The sequence below is a fragment of the Tachyglossus aculeatus genome, chromosome 5 (assembly GCF_015852505.1).
Source record: "Tachyglossus aculeatus isolate mTacAcu1 chromosome 5, mTacAcu1.pri, whole genome shotgun sequence".
NCBI lineage: Eukaryota > Metazoa > Chordata > Mammalia > Monotremata > Tachyglossidae > Tachyglossus > Tachyglossus aculeatus.
Window position 1 is genome coordinate 31,165,901 of NC_052070.1, and position 25,786 is coordinate 31,191,686.

Here is a 25,786-nt window from a genome sequence, read left to right on the forward strand (position 1 = left end):
TATTATTATTATTATTATTATATAAGGTTAGAAACAGCCCATGTCCCCCATGGGGCTCACATTCTTGATTCTTATTTTACAGATGAGGTAAACGAGGACCAGAGAAGTCAAGTAACTTGTCCAAGGTCATACAGAAGACAAATGACAGAGTGGGATTAGAACCCAGGTCCTTCTGACTCCCAGACCCATGCTCAATCCACTAGGCCTCACTGCTTCTCCATCTAGTTCTTCAACTTGTTCTTCAACAAGGAATAGATTAATTGATTTCTGAAAGTTCTTTTCATTGTGATAATTCTCAATTTTAAACACAGACAAGCAGGCATGGTAGAGTTTACCATCAAAACCTAGTTCCAAAGCAGGTGTTTGCTTCTAAGGGTGCTGTTTGTTCTTGTAAGACTCATCTTTTTTCTATTTCAAAAACAAAACACAGAAGATGAGTATAGAGAACCTAATTTGGATGAAGGTGATCACAATTCTAAGGAACATTGCCACTTCATTTCAACATAGGGAAGCCACAGTGACAGTATAAGGGAGATGCTCGCCTGGAAAGGAGCAAGGTGTAGTGGCTGAGCATTGGCCTGCAAGTCAGAAGGTCATGGGTTTTAATCCTGGAACTGCCACTTGTCTGCTGTGTGACCTTGGGCCAGTCACTGAAATTCTCAGGACCTCAGTTACCTCATCTGTAAAATGGGCATTGAGACTGTGGAACCCGTGTGGACCAGTGACTGTGTCCATCATGATTTGCATCCAGCCCTTAGTACATTGGTGGGCTGAGACTCTCTGGGGGCTAGAATGGAGGCACAATTTACAATCAAAGATAAAGGGATAAAGTAATGATCAACCATATCTCCATGAAGAGCATGAGTCAGTGAATATGAGCATCAGCAGTGAACTAATGTGACAATTGGTTCTGCTTAATTGAACACTGAAAAAACCTGGTCCCTTGAGAGGTCAGTAGCGGGACTGAATCCTTGGCAAGTGACGGAGAGCTGAATGTGCTTTCCTACTTGCCAGCACCTGGGACAAAAGGATGAGACTGTCAGCTCAGAGACACTAGTCCAAATGGAAATGTGAATTAGACAAACCAAGGCCACTCGCCCTTTCTGCAGCTTTAACCCTTGAGAATCCTGGCCATGTGTTTTGTTGAATTTTCTAGTTCAAGGTGAGCACCTAAAGCACTCCCTCCTTAAGCTGGGTGTCAAAAGAACTGAACATAATTAACCAGTAATGTTTAACAAATCACCTAGTTTTTCAATCGAGTCCAGATCCACAGCTTATCACACAGTCCCAGGACTCTTGGAAGTTTTAAATAAGAAATGAGAACAGTAAAAGCTTTCTCTGCACAGGGACAATGGAAGAATTTGTCTCATTTAGAGACTGCTCTTTTACACACTGCTCAGTCTCAGCTTCAGTGGGAATTATGTACTCAGGCAGCTAAAAGAACTCACAGGATCAATGCAAATGTTTCAGGACAGACATAGTCCGTGGTGATTTCTCCTGGTTCTTCAAGAAGCTTACACATTCACAACAGATCTAGAAAATTATCTTTGACCTTAGTGGTGGCCATTTCTTAAAGATGGTATTTGATATACATTAAGCACTTTATATATGCCAAAACCTGGTTTTAAACACTTTGGAATATACATGATGAGCAGATCAGACAGTCATAGTCATAGTGCCACATGGGGCTCAGAGTCTAATCAATCAATCAATCAGTCAATCAACGATAATAATAATATGGCATTTATTAAGTGCTCACTATGTGCAAAGCACTGTTCTAAGTACTGGGGAGGTTACAAGGTGATCAGGTTGTCCCATGGGGGGCTCACAGTCTTAATCCCAATTTTACAGATGAGGTAACTGAGGCACAGAGAAGTTAAGTGACTTGTCCAAAGTCACACAGCTGACAGATTTGTTAAGCACTTACTGGGTACAGAGCACTGTACTTAGTGATTGTTAAAAAACAGTAAAAAAGAGTCGGTACACACATTCCCTGTCCACAAGGTGTTTGCACTCTAGAGGACTCTGAGAGTCAAAGAGGGACAGAGAACATATGTTTTCTCTCCAGTTTTTTCTTTTGTCATATGCCACAGAGTTGTCTCCAATCCATAGCGACTCCATGGACAAATCACTCCAAGAACTCCCCATATCCATCTGCAATCGTTCTGGTAGCATATCCATAGTTTTCTTGGTAAAAATATGGAAGTGATTTACTGTTGCCGCCCTCTGCACAGTAAATTCGAGTCTCCACCCTCGACTCTCTCCCTTGCTGCTGCTGTCCAGCACAGGTGAGCTTTCACTTGTAGCAGATTGCCTTCTGCTCACTGGCCCCTGTCCAAGCTAGGAATGGAATGGGGATGCCACTGCTTGACTCTCCCTCCCATTATCAAGGCTGGTAGAGTACTGGAAACTCTCCAGGTGTGACCCTGAGAGGCAATCCCCATTTTACAGATTAGGAAATTGAGACACCGAGACGTTAAGTGAAGCAACATGGCCTAGTGGGTAGAATACAGACCTGGGAGTCAAAAGGACCTGAGTTTTCATCCCACTTCCATTACTTGTCTGCTGTGTGATCTTGGGCTAGTTGCTTTACTTCTCTGTGCCTCAGTTACCCCTACTGCCAAATCAGGATTAAGATTGTGGGACCCATGTGGGACATGGACTGTGTCCAACCTATCTTGTATCTACCCTGGCACCTAGTATAGTGTCTGACACATAGTAAGTCTTTAACAAACACCATTAAAAATAACAGTGACTTGCCCCAGGTGACAGCAGTAAGTGACAGAACCGGAATTAGAACCAGAATCTCCTGACTTGCTTCTCAGTGCTGTACCCACTCTGCCACGCTTGCTTTAGGACATTACTGTAGATGGGCTCAGGGTTTCTAACTCTATCTTCTTGAACTAGACAACTGAGGTCTCTTGTAACTAATCAGCAATGCCATCAGCATCAAAACCTACAGCATTAATCACTCTCTAGCTACTGGTTCCCACCTATAAAATCAAGTATCCTTCTGTCTTTACAACAGGATTGCTAAGCTACAAATGTGGAAGAAAAAGAAATTAAATATATTTTTTATTTTCCTAGATTTTTAATGGAATTTATAGTATTAATGGCCTGAAATCAGTCATAGGACATCAAATAGATTAACAAATTTATGGGGAAAGAGAAAACAGTATTCTTCCAAGCAATTATCAGGACTGTTTATTCCAGGAGAGAAAGTGACATTAACTTACTGAAAGATAGCCGGGTCCCATCAGAAACACTGCAGATTAATATTATGTTATATAGGAAGCAGCATGGGTTCCCTGAGGTTTCATCTGTTTTTCCAGGAAAATGATGAAACCATGATTAGTTTTAGACCTTCTGAAAGGGCCAGATAAGGGTTAGAGGGTTCGCTGTAACATCGAATCATATCCACCTCGTCTATGTGCAGATTAGTAGAATTGAGATCTGCATTCATCTGTGGGATCCATACATCCTCCTTTATCGGAAGTAAACAGACCGAGAAAACCCCACCACCCATTAGATTCCTATGAAATGGCCAATCACATCTTGTTACCGTAATGTAAAATATTTTCTCTGTTAGTTGGAAGTGATGGCATTTTAATGGCTCCAATATGGGCTGCAACTTCCTGATCTGTCCATAATTAGGCAACAGTCAGCAATGTCCAGTTGGCTTTCTGTCTTTGGAAGAATTGGATGAAAAACAGTTTGTAGTTGGTTTATTTTTTTGTTTTCTTTTTTTTTTCCAGAGAAAGCAAAAGAGTGCAAATATAACCTCATTAAATAAGACAGCAAGTCTAAGTGGCATACAAGGCTATTAAACAAACTAGATTGGTTCATAGTAATAAGAAACATATTTCACATCTGTTGCACAGTAAAGGGCTTTTAACAAGTAATAGGCATATGATGCTGGAAAGGAGTTGCTATTCTCCATCAGTATATCATTGTCAATGGCAGGGCTGCCTCAAAAGAAGCACTTATCTCATACACTTTATTGCTTGATAGCTTGCTGATTGCTTTTACAAAGCAATAAATTGATGGCCTGATTCAGCACTGACATTAGGTTATGTTCATTTTCTGTGATTGATGCTTTGAATTAGAACTCTTGTCTTCTTCTCTTTTCAGGAATATGAAATTCCAAACAGACATAGCTGATGTCACAAATAAAATGCTGTGGTTGATGTCAAATGAGTTAGATTTATGCATTTAAATACCTAGCTAGCTTTCCTTTTTAATAAAGTTTTTGGGTAATTTATGGTTTAATGTCTCTGCTTTCAATTAAGCCGTCTAGTCAAATCAAGGGCCCAAAACAGTGAAATGAGACATCCCATACCCCATTGCTCCTGCTGCAGTCAAAATGCAGAAAAAGGTGAAAAAACAACACTGTATGAACGATTAAAGCATCAATTAAATAAATTGAGAACTTAGCTGCTTTTCTTCAAGCGCTAAGGTATGAATGGATTTCATCATTTCCCATTTTTGGTGGATAAAAGCCCCATCCATTCCCTGCAGTAAGGTTTTGTTATGTGTCATCTGGAAGCAGAAATGGGGCCAGAGAGAGAAAAGGCTGGGTGACAGCAGAGTCCCTGGGAATCCCTTTCATGTGTATTCCTCTCCCTTTAAGAAAATTAGAATGAAAAGCACCTTTGAAATCCCTCAGAAGCCCATAAGTACAAAATTAAGCATTTGGCCACTTCTGCAACTCAGTTCATTTTAACAAAGGACTGGCAGCTTATGTCTCCAGTAGGATTACTTCAAAAGCCATGGAGACAAAACCAGGATCTGGAAGGTGAAGCCAAGGCCCAGTTCTTTCCTTGACACATTAGCCATGTTCCCTACCTCTGCTGAGGGGCAAATGCTTTCCCCTGGCAAAGTAAGGGTAGTCCTGGTAGGCCAATGAGCGGAGCCTGAGGGGAAGATGGAGGTGTGGGAAATGTAGCTGCAGAGCTCATGGGGCTCAGCGTGTGGATAAGTGGGGCACTGAGACAGAGGCTGGGCAGAAGCAGCAAAGCAGCAGGACAGAAGACACTGCAGGAGGACCAAGGCAAAGCCGCCAGTTGGGTTCATGATCAGTGGGAAGGAGACCCACTGAAGGAGCAGCAAGGAAACATGGCGGAAAGCTACTGTGCTTGGCCTTGAGTTAATCAATTATATTTATTGAGGGTTTACTGTGTGCAGAGCACTGTGCTAAGCTCCTGGGAGGATACTGTGTAACAGACGCATTCCCTGTCCACAAGGGAGGAAGTCAGGGTGATGCAAAAGGGAGTGTAAGAAAAGGGTTTAGTCAGGGAAGGCATCTTAGGCAGAGAAGGGTTGGGATAGGAAACAGCAGTCTGCAGAAGACAACAGAGGTGGACCAGGTACCATACGCATGTAACTCAGTTTTGAATGTAGCCTGCATCAAGGCGGTCAATCAATCAATCAATCGTATTTATTGAGCGCTTACTGTGTGCAGAGAACTGTACTAAGTGCTAGGGAAGTACAAGTTGGCAACATCTAGAGACAGTCCCTACCCAACAGTGGGCTCACAGCCTAAAAGTGGGAGACAGACAACAAAACCAAACATACTAACAAAATAAAATAAACAGAATAGATATGTACAAGTAAAATAAATAGAGTAATAAATATGTACAAACATATATACATATATACAGGTGCTGTGGGGAAGGGAAGGAGGTAAGATGGAGGGATGGAGAGGGGGACGAGGGGGAGAGGAAGGAAGGGGCTCAATCAATCAATCAATCGTATTTATTGAGCGCTTACTGTGTGCAGAGCACCGTACTAAGCGCTTGGGAAGTACAAGGTCAAATCAGTGAATCAAGCAATCAAGATGTAGATTTGGGGGTTTGCATACTATTTGGAGACCTCTACTTGGCTCAGGATATTAATAATGATAATAATAATGATGGCATTTATTAAGCACTTACTATGTGCAGAGCACTGTTCTAAGCACTGGGGAAGTTACAAGGTGATCAGGGTGTCCCATAGGGGGCTCACAGTCTTCATCCCCATTTTAAAGATGAGGTAACTGAGGCACAGAGAAGTTAAGTGACTTGCCCAAAGTCACACAGCTAACAGTTGGCAGAGCGAAGATTTGAACCCATGACCTCTGACTCCGAAGCCCGGGCTCTTTCCACTGAGCCACGCAGCTTCTCGATGATGCGTTATAAACAATGAGGTCTGGAAAATAAATCAAGCATAGCCAGAAAACATATTCCTGAAAGTGTCTTGATTAGAAGGGAAATTAACTTCTAAGAGCAGATATTGGAGATGAGGTATATTGCCCTTGATGCAATCAACCTCAAGTTTCCTGAGTTCTATAGTTCAAGTGCCGCAAGCCAGGCAAAGAAGAGATGAAGAAGGGAGGAAAATGCCAATTTTGCTTTTAGAATCAAGCATTAAAATATGACAGCATGTACTTTCCACCTTAAACAGGGATGCTACAACTGTTGATTTAAGAAAGTGAGAGGGAAAAAGAGAGAGAGAGACAGAAAGAAAGCAGAATCCTGTGTTCTTCCAGTCCCCTGGATCTACTTTTTTAAATGGAATTTGTTAAGTGCTTACCAGGTGCCAGGCACTGTATTATGCACTTGTCCCACATAGAGCTGATATTCTTAATCCCCATTAAATAACAGGCACAGAGATGTTAAGTGATTTGTCCCAGGTTTCACCCAGAAGAAAAAATGGTGAAGCAGGGATTAGAACCCAGATCCTCTGACTCCCAGGCCTTTGCTCTTTCCACTAGGCCAGGCTGCTTTGTCATCCGTTGACCTTTCTTGTCCTCGTCGGTTTTCTTGCCGAAAATGCTCTCTCTCTCCCTAGCTCAAAATTGCATAACCTATTAATTCCAGAATGAGTCAGAAAAGCAGTAAAAAAACTGCTTTTAAGACGCTTTAACAAATCAGATTTCACTAATTCAGAAAGATTTGTCCCCCATCCCTTCTCAGCCTAAATATGAGGGATTTTACTATATTATATGAAGCATTTGTTTACTTTAAAGAGATAACATGAACAACCCCAATCCCTGTGTGCCTAGCAGCAGGAGGTTTTAATGGAGGTAGCCTGCATTCCTCCCCATCCAGTGCATGGATATCCTGCCTCATAATAATAATAACGATAGTATTTGTTAAGCACTTACTATGTGCCAAGCACTGTTCTAAGCGCTGGATCCTTATGTAGGATACAGCTGCCACTACTGTCTCTACTATCTCAGCTTCAAAGCTCTCCATCACCTCGCCCCCTCCTACCTCACCTCCCTTCTCTCCTACAGCCCAGCCCGCACACTCCACTCCTCTGCCACTAACCTCCTCACTGGGCTCATTCTCACCTGTCCCGCTGTTGAACCCTGAGCCATGTCCTCCCCCTGTACTGGAATGCCCTCCCTCCTCACATCTGTCAAACTAGCTCTCTTCCTCCCTTCAAAGCCCTACTGAGAGCTCACCTCCTCCAGGAGGCCTTCCCAGACTGAGCCCCCCTTTTCTCTGCTCCTCCTCCCCTCCTCATCGCCCCCCTCCCCACAACATTTGTGTATATTGTACATATTTATTACTCTATTTTATTAATGATATGTGTATGTCTATACTTGTATTTTTCTCTTTTGATGGTATTGACGCCTGTCTACTTGTTTTGCTTTGTTGACTGTCTCCCCCTTGTAGACTGTGAGCCCGTTGTTGGGTAGGGATTGTCTCTGTTGCCGAAGTGCTCAGTACAGTCCTCTGCCCACAGTAAGTGCTCAATAAATATGAATGAATCAATGAATGTACTCTGGGCAGTGCCTTCTGGGGTCAGAGTAGAACTCGGGCACTGGTGGTAGCCTTGCCGCTAGTGGAGCCACTCCTGAAATACCCATTGTATAAAGAACAATGAGTGCTTTAGGGATCCAGCTACTGAATCCTAGGCCCCTTGTGGTGTCCCATTGTCCCTGGGGTTGCCGGAATTCATGATGACTTAGAGGGTACTGCTCTGGGCTTGAAGAAAGGCCTGCCTGAGGTGGCAGCCATCTTAATGCCTGTTAAGGCTGTATTTTGGTTTTCAGTCTCCCTAAGACACAACTACTATCTTGACTAATTTTCTACCGCCTTCCCTAGCCTTGCACTGTGGGACTGTGCATTTCCTGGGTAGTAGAACTCAAATACTGTTATCAGCTCTGTGTCTCTAATGGGAACACAGTGTCACCAGGGTTTGCTAACAGAGGGCTAGGTCACATCTCAAGTTTAATAGAGAACAGTGGTTTGTCCGCATTGCCTGACTGATTCTGCTGAGAATACCATAATCATCGTTAGGTCTTTTCCTGTATGAGGGTTTACAAAAGCCTATGATCAGCTCACTTCCTGCCTCTGTCCTGGAATGCCCTCGTTCCTTGGCTGCAACAGATGATCACTCTCCCCAACTTCAGAGGCTTATTAAAAACATATCTCCTTCAAGAAGCTTTCCCCACCTAGGCCCTGATTTCCTCTTCTCCCACTCTTTTCTGTGTCACCTTAGCACTTAGATTTGCACCCTTTATTCACCCCTCCCTCCAGCCCCACAGCACTAATGGACATAGCCATAATTTATTTATTCACATTAATCTGTGCATCCCCTTCAATACTGTAAAATCCTTGTGGGCAGGGAACATGTCTATCAGGTCTGTTATATCATACTCACCCAAACACTTACTACAGTGCACTGCACATGGGAAGCACTCAATAAATTCATTCATTCATTCAATCATATTTATTGAACACTTACTGTGTGCAGAGCAGTGTACTAAGCGCTTGGGAAGTACAAGTTGGCAACATATAGAGATGGTCCCTACCCAACAACAGGCTCACAGTCTAAAATGGGGAGACAGACAACAAAACAAAACATGTGGACAGGTGTCTTCAGAATAAATAGAAATAAAACTAGATGCACATAATAAGCTAGATGCATGTTCCTCCTCCCCACCTTAACTTCCATCTTTAACCACTCACTCTCCACTGGTTCCTTCCCCTCTGCCTTCAGAAATGCCCACGTCTCCCCCAACCTAAAAGAAACCCGCTCTTGACCTCACCTCACCTTCTAGTTATTGCCCTATCTCCCTCCTACCATTCCTTTCAAAACTCCTTGAACAAGTCATCTACACCTGCAGCCTGGAATTCCTCAATGCCAACTCTCTCCTCGACCCCCTCCAATCTGGCTTCCATCCCCTACATTCCACCAAAACCGCCCTCTCAAAGGTCACCAATGACCTCCTGCTTGCCAAAACCAACAGCTCCTACTCTATCCTAATCCTCCTCGACCTCTCAGCTGCCTTAGACACTGCCTTCTCCTCAACACGCTATCCAACCTTGGCTTCACAGACTCTGTCCTTTCCTGGTTCTCCTCTTATCTCTCTGGCCATTCATTCTCATTCTCCTTTGCAGGCTCCTCCTCCCTCTACCATCCCCTACTGTAGGGGTTCCTCAAGGGTCAGTTCTTGGTCCCCTCCAGTTCTCGATCTACACTCACTCCCTTGGTGAACTCATTCCCTCCCACGGCTTGAACTATCATCTCTACACTGATGATACCCAAATCTACATCTCTGTCCCTGCTCTCTCTCCCTCCCTTCTGGCTTGTATCTCCTCCTGCCTACAAGACATCTCCATCTGGATGTCTGCCTGCCATCTAAAACTCAATATGTCCAAGACTGAACTCCTTATCTTCCCTCCCAAACCCTGCCCTCTCCCTGACTTTCCCATCACCGTTGATGGCACTACCATCCTTCCCGTCTCACAAGCCTGCAACTTTGGTGTCATCCTCAACTCCGCTCTCTCATTCACCCCTCACATCCAATCCGTCACCAAAAACTGACACTCTCACCTCTGCAACATCGCCAAGATCTGCCCTTTCCTCTCCATCCAAACTGCTACCCTACTGGTATATTTGTTTGTACAGACTCTCATCCACAGACTCTCATCCTATCCCTACTGGATTACTGCATCAGCCTCCTCTCTGATCTCCCATCCTCCTGTCTCTCCCCACTTCAATCTATACTTCACACTGCTGCCCGGATCATCTCTGTACAGAAACGCTCTGGGAATGTTACTCCCCGCCTCAAAAACCTCCAGTGGCTATCAATCAACCTATGCATCAGGCAAAAACCCCTCACTCTCAGCTTCAAGGCTCTCCATCACCTCGCCCCCTCCTACCTCACCTCCCTTCTCTCCTTCTACAGCCCAGCCCGCACCCTCCACTCCTCTTCCATCAACCTCTTCACTGTGCCTTGTTCTTGCCTGTCCTGCCGTCGACCCCCAGCCCACTTCCTTCCCCTGGCCTGGAATGCCCTCCCTCCACACATCCGCCAAGCTAGCTCCCTTTCTCCCTTCAAAGCCCTACTGAGAGCTCACCTCCTCCAGGAGGCCTTCCCAGACTGAGCCCCCCCATTCTTCTCCCCCCCCATCCACCCACCCTACCTCCTTCCCCTCCCCACAGTACCTGTATATATGTTTGTACAGATTTATTACTCTATTTTACTTGTACATATTTACTATTCTATTTATTTTACTTTGTTAATATGTTTTGTTTTGTTGTCTGTCTCTGCCTTTTAGACTGTGAGCCCACTGTTGGGTAGGGACTGTCTGTATATGTTGCCAACTTGTACTTCCCGAGTGCTTAGTACAGTACTCTGCACACAGTAAGTGCTCAATAAATATGATTGAATGAATGAATGAATAATAAATACGATTGATTGATTAGCATATAAAAACTCTTATAATCAATTAATCAGTAGTATTTATTGAGGGCTTATTGTATGCAGAGCACTATACTAAGTGCTTGGCAGAGTACAACACAACAATATAAGAGTTGGTAGGCATGTTCCCTGCTCATAACAAACTTTCAAGGACTTTGAATGCTGCTTGGAGGCATAATAATAATAATAATAATAATAATAATAATAATAATAATAATAATAACAATAATGATGGCATTTGTTAAGCACTTACTATGTGCCAAGCACTGTTCTAAGTGCTGGGGTAGATGCAAAGTAATCAAGTTGTCCCAGGTGGGGCGCACAGTCTTAATCCCCATTTTACAGATGAGGCACCTGAGGCACAGATAAGTGAAGTGACTTGCCCAAAGTCATACAGCTGACAAGTGGCAGATTCGGGATTAGAACCCACGACCTCTGACTCCCAAGCACATGCTGTTTCCACTAAGCCACACTGCTTCTCCAGTTGAAAGAATTTTCAAGAAGGTCATAAACGCATTCCCGCACCAGTTTCCTAATTCCATGCTGCATCTTTGAGTGTGGTTGAAGAGGTTTGGACAGTCATATCCAGATCTGCTTCATTGGTAATGCAGAAATTATTCACAGAAGCCCATCCACCAAGCAAGATCATTTTGAAATAACAGGATCTTGATAAACTTGTTAGGGCAGCCAAATATTACTAGTTGTTACTGTAGCCCACAAACCAGGGCCATCCTAAATACTCTCTGTGCCATGCTGGCCCTTCAGAAACTGAAGTGTGTTGAAGATGAAATGGCAACCTCTGAATTTCTCTGTTTTGTGGCATTCATGAGAACGTTAACATTATCCTAATGCACTTTTTAAATATTTAATCATCTTATCTATTTTAATAAGAATGTATAATGCATACCTATTCTCACCCATCACCAAGGGCTCTCCAGCATGTGGACAATTCTTACCCTGCAGTAGCTTTCCATGCCAGATGCTGGGCCCTGCCTGGCTGTCAGGATATTCTTAGTTCACCAAGATACATTGAAATCCTTGGCACAAACAATGAATTTTACTCTAATGGGATAATTGCATGAGAAACATAAGGGAATAATGGGACCAGAAACAGCTTTGCCAAAACATGTCGATACATATAGCGTCCTGGGAACAATAGCAAGTACCCATCTTTTCTTCAAAATGCCTAAGCCTAGAAACTGTAACTGAACAAAAGCACAATTAAAAGAAGGGAAAGCAAATACTAACAAGAAAGATAGTAAAATAGTCAAAGGGAGAAGAGAAAGTTGCAAATTCCTCTTGTTTCCAGAATTGATGCTCTTAGCACAATGCTCTGCACACAGTAAATGCTCAATAAATATGAGTGAATGAATGAATGAATGAATACTTCTGCAGTGACTCAGTTTTATGGATGGAATAAACCATGATAATCAGTATCACAGAAAAAAAAATATTTATTCACATACAGAAAAACCTCAGGTGCAATGGATCCTGCTTCTGTTAACCCTCAACCCAGGAACGATGAGATCTTTGACACTGTTTAAGCCCTCACCTCACTGAGAATTTCCTACCACGGGATGATCAGTCTCATCCAAGCCAGATCAGTACAGGCAACCCCGGCCTAAGAGGTCCCCTTCCTCCTTTCTGCCTTCCCTTCAGAGGTCACTGAGCAGCTGCGATGGGCGCTTCCCCCATCTTTTCATTCATTCAAGTGTATTTATTGAGTGCTTACTGTGTGCAGAGCACTGTACTAAGCGCTTGGGAAGTACAAGTTGGCCACATGTAGCGACGGTCCCTACCTGACAGAGGGCTCACAGTCTAGAAGGGGGAGACAGACAACAAAACAAAACATGCAGACAGGTGTCCAAACCGTCAGAATAAATAGAATTACAGCTATATGTACATCATTAACAAAATAAAGTAGTAAACATGTACAAGTAAAATAGAGTAATAAATCTGTACAAATATATACAAGTGATGTGGGGAGGGGAAGGGGGTAGGGCAGAGGGGGAGATGGGGAGGAGGAGAGGAAAAAGGGGACTCAGTCTGGGAAGGCCTCCTGGAGGAGGTGAGCTTTCAGTAGAGCTTACCTCATCTGTAAAATGGAGATTAAGACTGTAAGCCCCACGTGAGACAACCTGATCACCAAGTATCTTCCCCAGTGCTTAGAACAGTGCTTCACACATAGTAAGTGCTTAACAAATGCCATCATGATTTTATTATTATTAAGGAAAGGGGAGGAGAGAAGCAAGTGGCCCAAGTCCCTGGTGGTTTAGACTAAGCTGTTAGGGGTTTTCTCTTTATTTTAACCTGTGGTCATATCAGCAATCTGGATGAATTAAACAGCACTGTGGGAGAGAACACATTCTGTAAATGACTGTCTATAGATCACACTTCTCCCTTTGCTCCTTTTTAACTCAGATGCTTTAGCTGGGTGTATGAAAAATAGATGAAGGGAAGGCATTCTGTAGCCTTATATTGTTTGTTCAAAATGGCTTTTCTACTAGAAGAACAAGCAGAATTGAACAGTGGTGTTCATTCCCAAGACTGGACTCTGGTTGCAAGAAAAGTGGCAGCACCTACACAAGAATAACCCCCACTGGGTAGGGACTGTCTCTATATGTTGCCAAGTTGTACTTCTCAAGCGCTTAGTACAGTGCTCTGCACACAGTAAGTGCTCAATAAATATGATTGAATGAATGAATGAATGAACCCCGGGTTACAGAGCAATCATTTGTCACACGTCAATCAGATATGTCCCTCTTCTGCTTTGACAAGCCAAAATACTGGCAAACCTCCCTGGCACATAAGCAGCCACATCTACAACTGCCTCCTGCACTCACTCTCGCAAACAGCGACTGTCTGGGCTTCTGTGAGTTCCTGTGAATCAGTCATATGCTTTTCCAGTCCTTTCCCTACTTTGTCATTTAGCAGCCCTGGAAAAGTGAATTAGGAGTCTTGACTTGGAAGCTAAATGTACTCAAAGAAAGAGAATGGAACTAGGAGTTAGAAGGCCTGGGGTCTAATCCCAGTTTTGCTCCGGCCTGCTATGTGACCTTTTCCAAATTTCCTAATGTCTCTCAAATACTTCATCTGTAGAATGCGGATAATCAATCAATTAATCAATTGCATTTATTGAGTGCCTACTGTGGGCAGAGCACTGTACTGAGTGCTTGGGAGAGTACAATGCAACAGAGCTGGAAGACACATTCCCTGCCCCCAAGCAGCTCACAATCTAGAAGGGGAGACAGACATAAAAATAAATTATGGGTATTTACACAATGCTCTGGGGCAGAGGGTGGGGGTGAATAGCATGTGCTAAAATGATATAAATGTAAATGGCAGGTGATGCAGAAGGGAGACTGAGTAGTGGAAATAGGGGTTCAACAGAGGAAGACCCCTTTGGAGAAGATATGATTTTAATGAGGCTTTGAAGAAGTGATAGTATTAAGTACTTACTGTGTGCAGAAAGCTATACTAAGCCCTGGGAGGAAAAAACAGAGATGGAAATTAAACATGGTCAGTGTTTCATTCATTCATTCATTCAATCATATTTATTGAGCACTTACTGTGTGAAGAGCGCTGTACTAAGTGCTTGGGAAGTACAAGTTGGCAACATATAGAGGTGGTCCCTACCCAACAACTGGCTCACAGGCTCACCATCTAAAAGGTGGGGAGAGTGATGGGCTGTTGTTTATGAAGGGGGAGGGAGTTTCAGACCAGAGGCAGATTGTGGCCAAGGGGCTGGCAGTGAGACTGCTCCCTCCTACCTCACCTCCCTTCTTTCCTTCTCCAGCCCAGCCCGCACCCTCCACTCCTCTGCCAGAAACCTCCTCACTGTGCCTCGTTCTGGCCTGTCCCACCGTCGACCCCCGGCCCACGTCCTCCCCCTGGCCTGGAATGCCCTCCCTCTGCACATCCACCAAGCTAGCTCTCTTCCTTCCTTCAAAGCCCTACTGAGAGCTCACCTCCTCCAGGAGGCCTTCCCAGACTGAGCCCCCCCATTCCTCTCCCCCTCCCCATTCCCCCGCCCTACCTCCTTCCCCTCCCCACAGCACCTGTATATATGTTTGTACAGATTTATTATTCTATTTTACTTGTACATATTTACTATTCTATTTATTTCATTTTGTTAATATGTTTTGTTTTGTTGTCTGTCTCCCCCTTCTAGACTGTTAGCCCGCTGTCTCATAGGGACCGTCTCTATATGTTGCCAATTTGTACTTCCCAAGCGCTTAGTACAGTGCTCTGCACACAGTAAGCTCTCAATAAATATGATTGAATGAATGAATGAGATAGATGAGATGGAGGTACAGTGAGTAGGTTGGTATTAGAGAAGTGAAGTGTGTGGGCTGGGCTGTAGTAGGAAGTCAATGAGCAAGATAGGAGGGAGGAAGCTGAATGAGTGCTCTAAACTTGTACTTCCCACGTGCTTAGTACAGTGCTCTGCACACAGTAAGCGCTCAATAAATACGATTGAATGAATGAATGAAATATCTGCTCTCCCTCCCTCTTAGAGTGAATTTACATTTGCTCACTCTTTTGCACCAGAACAAAGCCAAAAGGCAAATAATCAAATTCAGTCAGAGACAGAAATCTCTCCATGCATCTATTTTCTTCACCAAGATAGACACCTTACTTATCCATTCATGGGTTATTTTCTTTTCCCTTACCAACTAACTTCTTTAAGTGCTCCAAAATGGATGTCCTTGGCAGTTTACCTTTATTAATATGAGGCCTTAATGCCCAAAATACCCTCATCTCCAGTTCCTATATCTTCACTTAATTTTTCTGTACCTCATTTCCCTCATCTGTAAAATGGGGATGAAGACTGGGAGCCCCACATGGGACAACCTGATCACCTTGTATCCCCCCAGCGCTTAGAACAGTGCTTTGTACATAGTAAGCACTGAACAAATACTATTATTATTACTGTTATTATTATTATTATTTATGATCGCTAGACTGTAAACTTGTGGGCAGGGAATACATCTGCCAACTCTTTTATAATCCACTCCCCCAAGCACTTAGTACTCAGCACATAGTAAGTGCTCAACAAATACAATTGACTGATTGACAAACACACAGATAGAAAGAATACCAGTCCCCTAAGGCCTGGCCTCCACACTTATTCACCTCTGTGCACACCCCAAATTAAACATAATAATAATAATAATAGTAATGGCATTTATTAAGTGCTTACTATGTGCAAAGCACTGTTCTAAGCGCTGGGGAGGATACTAGGTAATCAGGTTGTCCCACGGGGGGCTCACAGTCTTAACCCCCATTTTACAGATGAGGTAACTGAGGCCCAGAGAAGTGAAGTGACTTGCCCAATGTCACACAGCTGACAATTGGTAGAGTCGGGATTTGAACCCATGACCTCTGACTCTAAAGCCCATGCTCTTCCCAGTGAGCCATACTGCTTCTCTGATATGCATCCATCCTGCTGTTAGTACATCTAGTTCTCCTGTAATGGGGATTCTGGCCAAGACCTGTGTTAACAGAAACCCATTAGAGCACTCATCATATCAAAAACAATGCACATTCCACAAACCATTTCTTCCACCCCAGTGGTACACAAGATCCAAGCAGGCTCACATTGACGAATGGACGGTCCCTAATCCCTCAGAAGAATTCCACCCAAAATGTGTGATGTCAGCATGCTCTTGGGTAGGACTGAGAGAATTCCAGAAAGATCTTTCTTCCCATTTTGGGATGGAAAGTCCCCACTCAATCCACAATTCTTAAATCCATACCTCTCTCAGATGCATGACCCTAACTTGAAGCTCAGTGCAACAAAATCAGATTTTGTGTGTTATAATCAATCAATGGAATACATTGAGTGTTTACAGTATGCAGAGCACTATGCCAAGTGCTTGGGAGAGAACAATGCAGTAGAGTTGGTAGACACATTCTCTGCCCACAATACTTAGACTGTGGGTCCCATGTGGGGCAGAGAATATGCCAGAGCTGATTAATTTGTTTCTACATCAGTGCTTAGAACAGTGCTTGATAGAAAAGTAAGTGTTTAATAAATATAACGAGTGAGAAGTGAAGCAATTCTCCTGTTCTCCCATCTGCTTTATCTGTGAGCTTCAAATGGGACAAAGACTGTGTCCAATCCAATTAATTTATATCTACTCCAGCACTTAGAGCAGTATTTGTCACATAGTAAGCACTCCTCAAATAGCATAGAAGAGAAAGAAAGAAAGAGCACAGACCTGGGTGTTGGAGGACTTGTGTACTTGAGTTCTAATCTGGACTTGCCTGATTGCTACCTTGGGCAAATCATTCATCTTTTCTGTGCCTCAGTTTCTTCATTTGTATAATGGGGATTTAAAGCTTGTTCTCTCCAAATTAAACTGTGAGCCCCATGAAAGACAGTTCACTGTGTCTGACCTGATTATCTTGCATCAACCCCAGTGCTTTGTACAGTGCTTGGCACAAAGTACATGCTTAAATACCACAATCGTTGTTTTAGAGCATGGGAAAGAGAGGAGAGAAAGAGATTAGTCAGAACTTCTTTCAGTCAGAGGGAGGACTAAAAAGGTTTTCACTCTTGTTATTGGAAAAAAATAGACGGGATATCAGATAGAATGTGAAGAACTTCTACATTGTCAAGCTGTTCAGAAAATTTATTTAGCTTCTCAGGGGAGCAGAAATCTCCTAGCTGGTAGTTTCCAAGACAAAAGGAGAGCTGTTTGGCAGCTTGAGGGAAGGGGAGAGAGGGAGGGAAGGAGGTAGGGGAAGAAGGAGAGAAGGGAGAGAGGGAGAGAGAGAAATTGTTCTTGGCATAAACCACTGAGCACAGGTGCTTAGTGAGAGTTAATCCACTGCTCTAATTAAAAGGCTATTCTAGCACCTGTATACTTAATTTCCTTAAAGTCACAGACACATGAAATATATGAAATGTCCCCAGTACCAGCACATTTTTCCTAAAACCCTGGAATTGAGAGGTTGAAAGAATTTGTTTAACTGGAATGTTTACCCCAAATTACTTGTGTTCCAGAAGGTGGATAGGTGGGGGTGATTTTGCTGTAGAAGGAAAGAGAGAAACCCCATTCTTGAGAACCAGTTTCTACAATGTAACACTTAATTAAGGCTCTTGACTCCTATTCTTAGTTCCCACAGATTGAATAACCGCATCTAATTAGAGCATAATTGTTTTCCTGTGGGTATTCACCTCTACTGTGATTTCGGCTTTTTTGTTTTTATTAACAAAATCTATCTTGGAAATAGACTTACAAAAATAGCCCAAATGAAATGTACAGAAAGCACAAATTCCCATCATTTTAAAATGAAATCCTCCCTGAATCCAGACCCATAAAATTGTTTATAAAAAGTGAAAGATGGAGCCACTCTTCATAGATCAACTAGAAGTCCAGGTGGAACTTTGTTGATATTTCTGCAAAGCCAGCACTTAGTACAATATTTTGCTCATGGTAAGTGCTCAATAAATATGATTGATCTAATTGAATGAAAGGACACAAAGAGAAAGACAAGTGATCGAGCATCAAATCAGCATGGCAAAAGAACTGGATGCAAATGTGCAAATAGGATGAGCAAGTTTAAGGAAGTCTTTATTATGAACGAATGAACAAAGAATACCATGATTGAGCTACTGTGAGCTTCTTGTGGACAGGAAACATGTCTTGTACTTCTGTCATGCTTTCCCAAGCATTTCATGCCATGCATGGCTACCAGAAGGTATTCAATCAATCACTCAACCAGTGTTATTTGTCAAGCATTTACATGTGTGTAACACTCTTAGGAGAACACAGCACAGCAGAGTTGGTAGCCATGTTCCCTTCCCACAGGGAGCTTCGAGTGTAGAGGGATGAATACCATAACTTCCACATGATTGCAGGAGAGAAACATTCACCTGCCTCAAAAGTAAAGATAGCAAGAACCTTTAAGAATCATAATCTTCATTAGGTAGTGTACTTCTGTTGGAAAATGAAGACAGGCATCTATTGTACTGTTCTTAAGCATTTACAAATTCCTTCAAATCAAATCATCAATCAATGAATGTTTTTTAAAGAGAAGCAGCATGGCTCAGTGGAAGAAGCCCAGGCTTGGGAGTCAGAGGTCATGGGTTTGAATCCCAGCTCTGCCACGTCTGTTGTGTGACCTTGGGCAAGTCACTTAACTTCTGTTACCTCATATGTAAAAGGGGATTAACATTGTGAGCCCCACGGGGGACAACCTGATCACCTTGTATCCTCCTTAGCGCTCAGAACAGCGCTTTGCACATAGGAAGCGTTTAACAAATGCCTTCATTATTACTATGATTGTTGAGTGCTTACTATGTGGTGAGCGCTGTAATAAGCACTTGGGAGAGGACAAAACAAAAGAATTAGCAAACACATTCCCTGACCAAAATGAGCTTACAGTATAAGAAACCAAGGAAAACCAAAGGTCTTTAACAGTAGTCTTTCCTGATCTGTCTTCCACACAAATGAGCTTAGAGTAAGAGCTTAACAAATACCACCAGCATCATTATTATTATCATTATTTATCACTGAAGAATTTATCATCATCAGCAGCAGCACCAGCAGTGGTAATCATTCATTCATTCAATTGTATTTATGGAGCTTACTGTGTACAAAGCACTGTGCTAAGCACTCGGGCTAGTACAGTTTAACAACAGACACATTCCTGCCTACAGTGAGATCATAATCTAGAGGGGGAGACAGACATTAATATAAATAAATAAATAGGTAGATAATTACATAAATGACAGCTATATACAGATCTATACGTATGTGCTCCTCACATCCGCCAAGCTAGCTCTCTTCCTCCCTTCAAAGCCCTACTGAGAGCTCACCTCCTCCAAGAGGCTTTCCCAGACTGAGCCCCCTTTTTCCTCTCCTCCTCCCCATCCCCCCCGCCCTACCTCCTTCCCCTCCCCACAGCACCTGTATATATGTTTGTGCAGATTTATTGTTCTATTTATTGTACTGGTACATATTTACTATTCTATTTATTTTATTAATGATGTATATATAGCTATAATTCTATTTATTCTGATGGTATTGACACCTGTCTACTTGTTTTGTTTTGTTGTTTGTCTCCCCCTTCTAGACTGTAAGCCCATTGTCGCGTAGGGACTGTCTCTATATGTTGCCAACTTGTACTTTCCAAGTGCTTAGTACAGTGCTCTGCACACAGTAAGCGCTCAATAAATATGATTGAATGAATGAATGTGCTGTGGGGATGGGTGGGAGGATGAATGAAGGAGCAAATATGAGCAATGCACAAAGGAGTGGGAGAAATGGAGAGGAGGGCTTAAGTCAGGGAAGGCTTCTTGGAGGAAAATGCTTAGTTTGTGCAGAGCACTGTACTAAGTGCTTAGGAGAGCAAAACACAACAGAGTTGGCACACACGTTCCCTCCCACAGCCAAGAGGGCGAAGCAGACATTAAATAAATAATTTCTAATATGCAATTTAAAAATAGGTATATAAGCGCTGTGGGGTTTAGGGTGGGACAAATATCTAATGCCCAAAGGTCACATATCCAAGTGTATAGATGACAAAGAAGGAAGAATTCAATCCATCAATGAGTGAGACTAGACTAAGCACTTGAGTGAGAACAATAGTTATTAGACATGATCCCTGCCTTCAAGGATCTTATAGTATAGCAGGGGAGACAAACACTAACATAAATTAGAGGTAGGAGCAAGAGGAAAAAGGGCTATATACCTTAGTCATGCATATAACTGTAACTGTAAGATTGCCACAAAGTAACTTATTAGTCACAAGCCTCCAACATGCCCATATGGTGAATATTGATCAGTCAGTCAATCTATGGTATTTAATGAGTGCTTATTGGGTGCATTGAACTGTACTAAGCACTTGGAAGAATATAATGCAACCAAATTTACATTGCCTATGATGAATTTACAGCTACAGGGGGAGATAGACATTAAGATAAATAAATTATTTTTAATGTATCTAACCCCACTTGCTTGTATTTACCCCCAGCACTTAGTACAGTGCCTGGTACATAATGAGCGCTTAACAAATGTCATAATGATTATTATTGTTATTATTATTATTACTGAAAGGAAGTTATACAACCTATAATTATACAATAAAAGACAATTATACCATATGTTGTTGAGGGCATTTTTTGAATTGCCAATACTTGAATTTATGAGCCATTTAAAAATCTTTACTTGGAGCTATAAGATTAGGAATTTTAAGATATGCTTATCTCAATATCCATTGCTACACCATGACATATGCTTTGTACCTAAGATTCTGAAGTGTTCTTTCCTGTTCACCCATTTCCTTTCCTGTCCATCACCTACAATAACATATAATCTAATCACCAAGTAGTATATTTTGGAAGAGATATAAACCACAATATTATTCAAAGACCTGGAAACCTAAACAATCCTGTCAGATTTTCAGTGGGAAAATACTCACAAATAAACACTTTCTAAAATGTGAGCTATTCATTACAGGTGTCTGATTATTGTGAGAGATTTTATGTAGATGCATAGATTTATACAGCGAATGTTATATATTTATTTAAAACCAGAAATTGTTATGGATTGGCACTCTAACAGTTTGAGCTCTGCAATATTTATGCAGTCAAGATTTCTTAGTAACTACCAACCCACTCCAATTATTATAGATAACAAGGTACTAGGAAAGGAACAGAGATGACTGATTTCAGAGGGGTAATAGAACCAAAAGGTAGTCTTAAAATAGAGGTAGGTCCTAAACAGGGCAAACCCAACAGGGCAGCAAGGAATTATCTTTCCTAAGTACTCAGTGTAGAGGAGTCACAACTGCAGGCCTGGATAAAGCTTCCTATCAGAAGTATCATCTACAAAAATAAATGACACCTTTATAGTTTGGCCCAGTAGCTTGCCTATTCTTTGCAAGTACACTTCAAGATATTTAGAAGTATTAGTACTTTTGATTGCCCTCAGTGTAATTCACTGTACTAAGCAACTGGACAGTACAAAACAAAGTGACAAGATTTCTGTCCTTAGAGACCATATAGTCTCCAGATAAGAAAACGAGGGGATGAATAAAGATTTAAACTTAATGGATTCAGTCAATGTCACCTTATCTTTCAATTTTTAGAATTATGTTGGGAAGAAATGGTATCTACATCCTACCAAATAGACTCTAAATGGTGATGTTCAATAAAAATCAAGTATATGTGCACTCATACATGGTGGAGAGGAGACAATGGGAGAAAGAAAGAGAAAGAGAGGGAACTGCCCTTTATTTTCATTCATTCATTCAATCATATTTATTGAGCGCTTACTGTGTGTAGAGCACTGTACTAAGCACTTGGAAAGTACAATTCACCAACAGAGAGACAATCCCTGCGCACAATGGGCTCACAGTCTAGAAGAGGGGATTTCAGAGGTGCCACTATAGATAAGCAGATACAAACAATGCTTCGAAGTGTGATTTCTGTGTTGTTTGCTCAACAGGACAAATTTCTTGTTGTGCAAATAGATTTGTCTCATACTGGGCTTGTTTCTGTTTTTGAGTCTCATCTGATAGCATCCCAATCTTTACAGACCATCCACACCAGAAACACCACTGCTCTTCCAACTACTAATTGCCAGGATGGTCGGTCGGCACCAGTGATCCTCTGATACTCCATCACCATGCCTAACAATAACAATAATGATATCTGCTGTTGTCTTATTTTATATATATGATTTTATTATTAATCATGCAATTCACTGAATCCTTATTATGGTCAGGTACTGTACTGAGTGCTGGGAAAGATGGAAGAAAACAATTGAGGTTCAATCGTATTTACTGAGTGCTGACTGTGTGCAGAGCACTGTACTAAGCAATTGGGAAGTACAAATCGGCAACATATAGAGACGGTCCGTACCCAGCAACGGGCTCACAGTCTAGAAGACTACTGAGATATAGTCGGTGCCCCTAAAACAGCTTATAAGAGGAAGAAACCTGAGACTCAAGATTGACCCAATGTAAAATAGTACTTTTATGGTATTTGTTAAGCATGTATTATGTGTCACTCACTGTACTAAGTGCTTGGGTAGATCAAGCTAATTAGGCGGACACAGTCCGTGGCCCCCATGGGGCTCTCAGACTTAATCCCCATTTTAGAGATGAGGTAACTGAGGCCCAGAGGAGTGAAGTGACTTGCAGAAGGTTACACAGCAAGCAAGTGGCAGAGCAGGGATTAACACCAGGTCCTTCTGACTTGCAGGCCTATGCTCTAGCCATTAGGCCATGGGATAAGTACACTCACAAATGTTCCAGTGTTCTAAGAGCTGCTTGGACTTTATGCTGCAGTGTTGGTTGGGAGTGACTGTGAGCCTGTCGTTGGGTAGGGACTGTCTTTATAGGTTGCCAAATTGTACTTTCCAAGTGCTTAGTACAGTGCTCTGCAACCAGTGAGTGCTCAAAAAAATGCGATTGAATGAGTGAATGAATAAATGAATTACTGGAGTTCCTGCCCCACCCATAATAATAATAATGATGGTATTTGTTAAGCGCTTACTATAATAATAATGATGGTATTTGTTAAGTGCTTACTATGTGCCAAGCACTGTTGTAAGCACTGGGGTAGATACAAAGCCATCAGGATGTCCCACGTGGGGCTCACAGTCTTAATCCCCATTTTACAGATGAGGTAATTGAGGCACAGAGAAGTGAAGTGACTTGCCCAAGGTCACACAGCAGACAAGTGGCAGAGCCAGGATTAGAACCCACATCCTCTGACTCCCAAACCCGGGCTCTTTCCACTAAGCCACGCTGACCTATGTGCCAAGCACCATTCTAAGTGCTGGGGAAAATACAAGCCATCAAAGTAACCCCATGGATCTTGAAGTTCATGGCGGTGAGATGGCTTTGAACACATTTGTGTCAACTTCTGTCCACCCTCGGCATTGGTGGGAATGGGTCTTTCCTCCCATTGGGCTAGTTGAGAGGTGGTAGCACAGTTTGAGAAAGCACTCCCCTCAAGACCGTAATCAATCAATCAATCAATCAATCGTATTTATTGAGCACTTACTATGTGCAGAGCACTGTACTAAGCGCTTGGGAAGTACAAATTGGCAACACATAGAGACAGTCCCTACCCAACAGTGGTCTCACAGTCTAAAAGGGGGAGACAGAGAACAGAACCAAACATACCAACAAAATAAAATAAATAGGATAGAAATGTATGAGTAAAATAAATAAATAAATAAATAAACAGAGTAATAAATATGTACAACCATATATACATATATACAGGTGCTGTGGGGAAGGGAAGGAGGTAAGATGGGGGGATGGAGAGGTGGACGAGGGGGAGAGGAGGGAAGGGGCTCAGTACTGCTCCCTTTAGACTGTAAGCTCATTGTGGGCAGGGAATGTATCTGTTTATCATTGAATTGTACTCTCCCAAGTGCTTAGTACAGTGCTCTGCACACAGTAAGTGCTCAACAAATATGATTGCATGAATGAATGAATCTTTATATTGCCCTCTGTCCTTTTTTGTGCCCTTTCAGCTTAGTGCCATAGCAGCTGCTTCAGTGTCCTGCTGCTACCTATTCTTCTCTCACGTGTCTCTTGACTTGAGTTGCTGTGAACATTGCTTCAGTGCTGGCAAGCTCACCGCATTCCAGGATCTCATTGGCGGTAATCCTGTCCTGATTCCTGATATTCGATGCTAAGGTAAACTGCTCAAATATCTGAATGGTCCTTATGCAGTAGAACCAAAATATAAGATATTGGACACTATAGCCTCCTTATTAAATTTTAATTTGGAATTTTGCAGTGGGAGGGAGAGCTGATTGAGTGATTTAAAGCTGATAGTGAGGAGTTTCTGCTTGATGTGGAGGAGACAGGCAACCTCTGGAGGGTTTTGAGAAATGGGGAGACATGGACTGAATAATTTAACACAAAAAAATTGATCTGTGCAGCAAAGTAAGGTATGGATTGGAGAGGGGCGAGACAGGAGGCAGGGAGGTCAGTGAGGAGACTGAGGCACACTAACGAATTGACAAATGATTGAAATCAATGAGTGGCTGACCCTTTTCTGATAAAATAAATAGAAAAGATCAACTGGGTAAAATCTGTTCCAGTTTTCTGATGAGTATCAAGGTCCACAGTTGTATCCATGGAAATTGAAGAGGCTCTTCTTTGGGGAAGCTTACTGTTAGGACACTTTCCTTGAAGAAGCAGAAAAAGAAAGAAAGAAATGTTTTAAAGGCCTGATATTTTAGGCCCATTCTCCAATCAATAGCTTAATAGCAACTGCTGCCATCCTCAGTCCCTAAATGGAAGCTGGCATTTTACTAATCTAATCAGCCCAGAACATCAGCTCTATAGAGTCAGGACTATTACCCTTACGAGAAACAGGATGTGGAATTGAAACGGAGAACACATTCATCATCAGAACTGGCTCTCACACCAGGCTTTGAAACGTGACGAAGTTATAGTTTGAGTGATATAACTGACTGCTAAAGAAATTGAATTCACAAACTTGAGTGCACTCCACTCTTATTTTGCCCCAAGCACTATTGCTGTGAGGGCAACTGACACAACTGAATGGATTAAGTGGATTCCCTTTCTGAAAATGGTTATAGATTTTCAGTCTTAGACCCAGAAGTTCTGTGAAGATATGGACAGAAAAAAAAAATGGTAGGTGTAGTATTTATTAAGTGTTTACTATGTGTCCCATTTGCAAAATATTTTGATATCTGCCTCGCCTTCCAGACTGTAAGCTTCTGTGGGCAAGGGCAGGGTCTGCCAACTCTATTGTATTGCATGTCACAAAGTGCTTAGCATAGTTCTCTGCATGCAGTAAATGTTCAATGAATGTGATTGATTGATAGGTTGATTGCCAAGTGCTGGGGTAGCCACAAGATAATAAAGTCAGACACAGTTCCTGTTCCACATTGGGTTCACAGTCCAAAGTGGAAGGAGAAAAGCTATTTAAATGTCATTTTACTGATGAGGAAAGTGAAGCCTAGAGAAGTCGTAACTTGCCCACCATCACGTAGCTGTCAGGTGGCAGAGATTGGATTAGAAACTAGGGCTCTGCACACAATAAGCCCTCAATAAATACTCTTGATTAATTGATTGATT

The 25,786-nt window shown here is 42.3% G+C and overlaps 1 non-coding gene across 1 annotated transcript; it reads right to left on the reverse strand.

The window, feature by feature from the left end:
- Nucleotides 1-2,298: 2,298 nt before the first annotated feature.
- LOC119929307 lies at nt 2,299-2,436 on the reverse strand. The gene has a single exon (XR_005451438.1). It is a non-coding gene; the product is annotated as a small nucleolar RNA SNORA7 (small nucleolar RNA).
- Between the last annotated feature and the right edge of the window lie 23,350 nt (nt 2,437-25,786).